Raw genomic sequence first — 8,309 nt, forward strand, 5'->3', positions numbered from 1 at the left:
CTCTGCCGCTGTGGCCTGGCTGGACACTAGCCTGCCCCCGACCCTGCCCAGCCTGCCCCCGACCCCACCCAGCCTGCCCCCCGCCCAGCCTGCACCCCCCGCCCAGCGAACAGGCCGCAGTCAGATGGGCCAGGACACGTGCGTGTGGCCACTTTGCTTTCTGCAGGTGAGCTGAACCCACCTGCCCCCGTGCTGCTTCCCCCTGGAAACCTCTCCGGGAGGCCAGCTTCCTCTCTGCACCCCGACAGTGGCAGCTTCCAGGGGACCCCCCCCAAGTCTTCCCTAAAAGTCAAGGCTTACGATCAAGAGTGAGAGTCAAGAAGCTGAATCGGGAAGGCGGGTCACACTGTGGGCATGTGCTTGTGCTCAGGGCAGTGCGGAGGAGCTCCCGAAGCCTTGAACACACCCTCGTCTCTGAGGAAGGGGAGACCAGAGGCACAGAAGCCTGAGGCAGCCCCACGGTGCAAGATGGAAACCAAGTCAGGGTTAGGACTGAAGTCCCCGTGCGCCCCAGGAGCATTCGGCCACACGCTCGGCGATGGGCTGGTGCTCAGGGCAGTTTCCCCGGCACGCAGTGGGGTCACGATGCCCACGTGCGGGCCCTGGAGCACCCAGGGGTCCGGCCTGCCCAGGGAAGTCCTCCCCTCCCACATCCCGGAGGCAGGTGCCCCTGAAGGCAGCCTGGGCATCTGCACTTCCGGAGCAGCCCCGAGGCATGGGCCACTCTGGGGCACCGGGAAGGGCTTCTCTGAGTGCCTTTTGGTCTAAAGAGCAAAGGACCTGGCCCAGGGAAGGGGAAACAGGAGCCTCGCGGGGAAGGGCGCAGAGACACAAAAGGGGGAGGGCGGGACCCTTGTTCCTGCTGCCCCAAGCCTGGCGCATGTTGGTGCCCGGCGGACCCAGGGATGGGTGCCGAGGTGCCCAAGGGAGCAGGGAACAACCCTACAGGCAGAGGTCCACGGGGTGCGGGAGCACAGTGCGGGTGGGGGCTGGCGTGGCCCTCGGCGCCCGAGAGGCGCTTCCTCCAGCGGGTGGAGCCAGCAGGCAGGGAGGAGGGACGGAAACTGAGGCTGGGTTTGTCTGTTTGCAAAAAGAGCCGCCTCGTTTCTTCAGCTTACACGTGGCGTGGTGGTGCTCCCCGGCTACCGGAGGCCTCCCTGCCCAGCGGTTCTGTCACCGAGTCGGCGTGTGGGGGCAGCCGCCTCTGCGAGGCCAGGCCCGGGGTCCCCTCCTCCGGGCTCTCCCCAGCCAGCTCAGCCCAGCAGGTGTGACCTGGAGCCAGTGTCCCGGACACAGGAAATGGGGCGGCCCTTTCCCACACCTGTGCCCAGAACTGACCCAGCATCTCCTTACTGGGCAGGTGGAGGCAGGGGGTGGGGACCCCATCTCTCCCCATCTCTCCCCAGCAGAAGTGCCCGAGAATCTTGGGGCCAAGCGGTTCTGGGTCAATCCGTTAACATGTCTATACCCCATTTTGCCATCCCTGTTCAAACAATCAGGTTAATACCAGCCAACACGTCCACGTTTATTCCCAGCTGGGTCGGCTGTTGGTTTTTTAAAAAAGATTTTATTTATTTATTCATGAGAGACACAGAGAGAGGCAGAGACACAGGCAGAGGGAGAAGCAGGCTCCATGCAGGGAGCCCGACGCAGGACTCGATCCCGGGACCCTGGGGTCACGCCCTGAGCCCAAGGTAGATGCTCAGCTGAGCCCCCCAGCGTCCCGGGGTCGGTTTCTAAACCCCTGTACGCACACTCCTGATTCTCACGGCAGCCCTACGAGGCCCTCACACTCGTCACTCAAGAAAACTGAGCCTAAGACATAGGATCGCCCGCCCGCTGCCGTGCAGCTGCCGTGGGGTCTGAAGCCAGGCAGTGGGGCTCTGGGCTCAAGCTCCACACACCCCCAGGGCTGCTTCTCCGTCCTGTGCACGGAGCTCAGGAATTGTCACGCACCTAACTGGGGCCGACCACACGGTCGGGTGGTTGGATGGGTGAACAATGAACCTACGAGTGCCCAGAGAGGCCGGGGTGAGCTCCACCCAACGAGCCCTTCTACCTGGGATGGTGCAGCCAGAAAGTGGGCGCAGAGCCCTTGGGCAGGAAGGTGAGCAGTCATGGAACCCAGCCCGACAGGAACAGGGCGTCCCCGGGAGGACCCTGCAGTGTGGCATCCGCCTCCACAGTCACCGAGCCTCGGCCCACCGTACCGGGTGCCGTGGAGAGGGACGGGACTGGGTGCCCGCAGGCGAGGAGAGGCCTGCCGGGGGAGCACCGGGCGGAGCCACCTGAACGGACTTAGGTGCTGCTGGGGCCGAGGGAGCACGGGTGGAGCCACGTCCCAAGCGGGATGCGGAGGCCGCACAGCTCACCAGGGAGCGGGAAACACCGCCCCGGGGCCAGAGGCCAGAGGGAGAGGCAGGCAGGGCCCCCACACAGGACCCCCTGAGCTCACCCACGGAGCCCCAGCGCCCTCCCCGCGCTCCTTCAGGGCCTGGGCTGGACCTGGGCTCGCCCTCCGGAAAGCAGCGGCTGAGATCGTGCACCCGCCCGCCTGCACCCTCCCCACGCCCTCCCTGCGCCCTCCTGCGCCCACCCGTGCCCACCCAGCTCACCAAGAGCACCATTTTCAGGACACAATTTCCCGTACTTCGAAAGCGTGTCTGGTACGTAGACAGGGGTCAACCCTTCTGTACCTCGGATTCTTCAAGCAGGTCCGTTGGTTGGAAAACCTGAGTAACGTAGCGTAGTAGTGCCGGGGACACAGGCTCGGGGACACAGGCTCGCCGTGCGAGCGGGGAAGGTGACGCGCTGTGGCGGGGACACGAGGACAGCACGCCGGAGGGGAGAACGGAGCGGGGCCTCGGAGAACACGGGCGAGTTTCCCGGGCGGGATGGGGGAGGGTGCTCCAGGCAAAGGCCCTGGGGCCTGTCGCCGGGACACGGTGCCCAGCTTCCAAGTGATGATGCAGCCAGACCTGGATCCCTTGTGGCCCCGGGAATGGAGAAGCAGAGTGGGTAGGTAAGGGGCTGCTGGGTCAGCTTAGTCCAACTGTCCTGATCCCCGTCTCATACCGGACAGGGTCTCGCCTCAGTGCCCGCCGCGCCACTGCCCCTGCCAGGAGCCAGTGGAAAGAGCCTTACCCTCCAGACACAACCCTGCACGGCTCCCTTCCCGGAAGTGGGGGGCGGCCTGCTGTTTGGGAAGAGCTCCTCGCCTGCTGCAGGGTGGGCCCCCGCCCCTCCCAGCCCGCCCCCAGGACGCTGAGCCCCCATGACTGTGGGGACCGTGTGCTCTGCCGTCAGGGGGGCCTATGAAGTGAGATGCTGAGACCAGATCAAGGGGTCCCCAGCCGTCCCCCGGAGACGCCCCAGAGGCCGGGAGTGAGCAGGGCACAGGCAGCGGCTGCGGCTCCTGCAGAACCCCTGACCCGCCTGGCTCATCGGGGCAGCACACGGGCGTACACGGGATGCAAGAGGGGGTCGCGGCTGAGCCCCCGCTCCCCGCACCCCTCCGGCCCGCTGCTCCGACCTGCGAGGCCCCCTTCCCATCAGCGAGCCACAGCCCCGCACGAACTGCAGGCAAAAGCGGTTTGGAAAGGTCAATACGAAATGCATAATTCAGGGGGTGCGCCTCCCGGGGGGACCACTGATGGAGGAGATGTGGTGAGAACAGGAAGTGGGTTCCCACCGCAGGAGGAGACGCCGGGCCTTCCTGCCGCCCTGCACGCTCGCGGGCCCGGGGGCGCGGCCACGCTCCGTCACCTCTCTGCTCGCGGGCCGGCCGGGCCGGTGGACCGGACGCTGGCGTCGGGGGGTGGGGGGCAGGCTGGCTCCTGCCTCTGGCTGTGCGCCCGCTGTTGCCTGGCCACCGGAGATGGGGAGACGGGGAGGGATCCGATGGGCATTTGCTTTATTCTGGGTAACGAACCAGCTTAAAAGTCACTGGTGTTGCCTGCATGGGTCAGCCGCGGCTCCCAGGCGCCTCCACCTGCCCTGCGCTGGACCCCAGGGCGCTCTGGGTCCCGGCTGAGCTGGCACAGTGCGTAGGGGACACAGAAGGGACCTAGGCAGCTTTCCGAGCTTGCGGAGCTTCCCGTGACAAGGCTTCCTGCCGCCCGGCCCCCACGCAGGGGCCACAGAGCCCCGCAGGGAGGAGGGGACGCTGGCCGTCACCTCTCGGGAGCCCCGCGGCGCCGTCCAGCCGCAGACACGCGGACCGAGACTTTTACCAGTGGGTCGAGCTCCACGTTTTCTCTACAACTTGTGTTCTTCGCTAACAGCGCGCCTCGGGGGTCACTCCGAGGCAGTGCGTGTGTCGAGCTCCATTTCTACGGCCCTGGGCTGTCTCAGAGCAGAGACATCACTAAATTCGCTCTTATTCTTTGCAATTCAACCCCCCCCCCCCCACGGCCTCCCCACACGTCCTCAGGGCCTGAGCCTGTCCCGCTCCGTTGGCTCAGGCCCCGGCTGCACACACCCGGGCTGCTGCATGTGCTCCCTGCACCCTGTGTACCCTCCTTCTGGCCTCTGGGGGAGACGTACCCATGCCTGTGCCACCTGTACCAGCCTCCTCCGGCCCCAGCGGCGGGAACATGGCCCAGGTGGCACCTGTGTCTTCAGGACACAAGGACCTCAGTGGGAAGGCAGGTGGGGTGGCCCCCGCCCTGCTGCCCACCCAGCAGCCTGCCCCGGAACCAGGACTTGGAGGTGAAAATAGAAGGAAGGGGAGACACTCCCTAAGTGGCTTCTTTTTTACTTCAATGGAAAATGCCCCCAAGTGAAGTTTGAAAAGAGTCCCCAGGCCTGCATCCAGGGGAGCAGCCCCCTGCGGCCCTGAGCTGGGAAACGTGTGGGCTCCTGCTAGCGGGCTGTGCAGGTTCCAGCTCCAGGAGGCCCACAGGCAGGCGCTCCTGCTCCTGCCACCATCTCTCACCGTCTCTCACCATCTCTCACCATCTCTCTCGCAAGCTCAGAGAAGCCCCAGGAAGGCTCTCAGGAGCCCACATACCCCCGGCCCCTGCCCCACCGGGTCTGGCCATGTGGCCTGCGCAGCACCCTGGCCCCGCTGGTCGGGCGGGCCACCTCAATCTTCATCCCCAGTGCATGATGGCCCGGGCCCAGCCCCGCATCAGTGAGGCCCTGGGACCCGCAAGTCAGGAGCCTGCTGTACCCCCCAGTGGGCAGGGTCCACCCATGTGTCCTCTGATACCTTCGCAGGCGTTGACCAGCGACACCCTCGCCGGAGCAGACAGTGAATGCTCGTATCCCTGCATCCTCTCTGCCAGGAGCAAACAGGCTGACCCCACCCCACCCCCGGCGTTCCTGTCCCGCAGCCTCACTGTCCCTCGGGCACTGGACCCCACGGAGCAGGTCTGCCCGCAGGACAGGAAGAGGGGACAGGACACTCGCCCTGGTGACGGTGCGTCAGAGCCAGCTTCCCATGGCCTCTCCTTTCTGGGCACCCAGCTGTGTGCCGGGGATGCTCTTGCCCTCCCGCATGGACACAGGCCTGGGGCTGACGGCCCAGAGCTGGCCGGAACCCCACTGAGCGTGTTTCAGAGCCGTGCTGACCCAGGGCCCCCCGTGCCGCCCCGAGCCCCTGGGGGTGCTCAGCTCCACTCCACCGGGCGAAGCCGTGGAGGACGTGCCATCAGAACATGCTGCGTCTGGAGGGGGGCCCAGTTTGGCCAGGCCGACCCCTAATTTCACAAGGTGCAGAAATGGAAGCGAGAGAAATGCCCGGATGCGACCACACAACCACACTCAGTGTGTCCACGCTCGGAGGCCCTTGGGTTGCCAGCAGTTGTGTCTCCATCAGGAACATTCCAGAAGGTCTTCCTGGAAATCCAGAAGCAAAATTCCCGAAGGCCCCAGTGAGATGTCTGTTCTGACAGTCCCTGGGAAAGCACAGCTCCTCGGACTCAGGGAGGTTGTGGGCAGCTTTTTCCGTTCATCCCAACCCCAGACTCTCCATTTGAATTTTCCTCCGTGTAGTTCACATTCGTGCATATGAAGGGAAGCAGAGCATGAGACTCGCCCCCTTCCCGTATGCAGACCCGTTTCCGTGGGGCGTGGGGGCTCCACCCGCAGGACACAGCACCCAGCGCCCACTTGCCCGACCCTGCAGCCGGGAGCCCTGCACCCTGGAGAGGCCCTGCTGCTCCAGCGAGGCCCCGACCTGACCCGCCAGCGAGGCCTCGGCGCCCAGAGCTGCAGGGAGCCAAGACTCGGAACAGGTACACGCTGTTTGAAGCCAGGTAACAGGGCAGCGCGGAGGAAGGGGGAAGCCCCGCGCGGCCTGTCCTGAGCGGGATGGCCGGTCGCAGCCCCGTGGGCCAGGCCGTGCAGACTTCTTCACCCGGCGCACAGCGGCCTCAGCCCGGCCAGGCTCGGACTGCTCTCCCCGGACCAACAGGAGCGAAGTCAGGCTGCAGCCAGAAGCTGGAGAGGCCCGGGGCTCCCGGCCAGGGGGGCACAGCAGCGTCCCCCTGAGGGCTGCCCTCCCAGGCACCCCGAGCCCCTTCCCCACATCTCTGCAGAGAGGTCTCTGGAGGGGGCTGCCTCTTGCGGGGTCCCATCCAGACCAGGTGCCCCGTGTGGATGCATCAGCTGTGGACGGGGTCACACCACCCACTCTAGCAGACGATGCCTCTGCTCGGCGCCCCCGAGGACGAGCGCAGGATGGGCTGCAGAGAACCCCGCCAGGCCAGGCACCCTCTAGAGCGCCCTCCTAGACCCAGACCCACGCTCCTGTGCATGGCCCACGCACAGGTGCCTCGCGCTGCGGGGGGTGGGGGGGCAGAGGTCTGCACAGCTTCGCTGGGAGCTCCTCCCACAGAACCCCCACACTCCCCCCCAGGCTGCCTGTGCACGGCCCCCGTCAGGTGAGTGGGTGACAGGCTTTGGACGGACGGCACGAGGCTGCGTGAAGCCCGCTTGCACCTAGTAAAGGTCCGGAGGCAGGCTCGCCCCCACGGAGGTGACGGCAGGGCACACGCGGCAGGACAGTCGGGCCAGCCTCCCACATAGCAGCCCCCAGGGCTCCCTGCAGGGAGACAGATGGGCCACCCGCCCCTCCCGGGACGCCAGGCCTGGCGTGAGTTACACCAAACCGCTAAAGAAGGGTGCGGTGGTGCCGGAGGGCGTGGGAGACGGGTGCGCACAGCCGCGGGCCGGGGCTCTGAGGACTCGGGCGCTCCTCTCCCCGGAGCCACATCCACGCGACTCCCACGGCACAGGTAGGAGTCCGCCCTGCACCCCGGAGCACAGCGCAGATGTAGGGGCTCAGGCCACAGCCCCCAGTGCAGGGGACGCCAACAGGAGCAGCCGGGGACCCGCGGCACAGGCCCCAGAGCCCATCTGAGCAGGACAGAGGCCACGCAGGCCTTTTCCAGACCAGGGCTGCCAGCCGGGTCTGCCCCAGGACTACAGGGTGGACGGAGACTAGCCCCATCACACCTGTCACTCCCCGGATCCCCATGGCAACTCCGTGAAGGAGGTGCCATCATCGCGCCCATTTCACAGACCGGGAAACTGAGGGCCACGGGGCTGAGCTCACACAGGTCTGCGCAGGAAGGGGTGGAACCGGCGGCCAGGAGGGTCTCGGGCCAGCGCCGGGGCCCGACCAGCCCTGGGAAACAGCTCATGCAGCCACCTGCCGCTCCTGTCTGGCCGGTGGGCAGTCCGGGGCCACCGGGCCTACTGGACACCCTCCGGGGGACAGCAGAGGCCAGGAAGGGCCTGGAGGGACAGAGATGCTGCAGGGAGAAGACGAAATGTCACATCTCAAAAATCCTCAGAAAAATAAAAGATGCCTCATTCCTGGAGCTAAAACGGCGGCTGTAAAAAAAGACAAATGTGCAGGGAGCAAACTAGATTCGGGGAGTCAGAAAATACAGCTGGACCGAGAAAGGCTCGACGGAAGGGCTCAAAGAGGAAGCTGAGCTAGGATTGCCCAACGTGGGCTGGGGGACGGCAAGTAGGAGAGAAAAGACGAGGAAACGAGAGAACGTGTTAAAACAGCGGAATCACGGATCAGAGGAAGGGGAAAGAGAACGTGGAGGCGACAGGTTATCGGGGTTTTCGCCCAGGAAGCCTTCCCAAAGCCGAAGGTCCGCGGCGCCTGATGGACCGTCCCCCCAGCCCCGCGACGGGCGCAGGTCAGGACAGAAGAACCCGGGAAACCAGGGGGAAACCCGCCCGGGCCTCATGGACAGCGTGCAGGGGGCGAGGCTCCGAGCATCCACCCCCACCCCCCAGTGTAGAGCTGGGAGGCCCCCGAGCGCCCCAGCAGCTCAGCCCGTGAC

Source organism: Vulpes lagopus, chromosome 8 (genome assembly GCF_018345385.1).
Source record: "Vulpes lagopus strain Blue_001 chromosome 8, ASM1834538v1, whole genome shotgun sequence".
Classification (NCBI taxonomy): Eukaryota; Metazoa; Chordata; class Mammalia; order Carnivora; family Canidae; genus Vulpes; species Vulpes lagopus.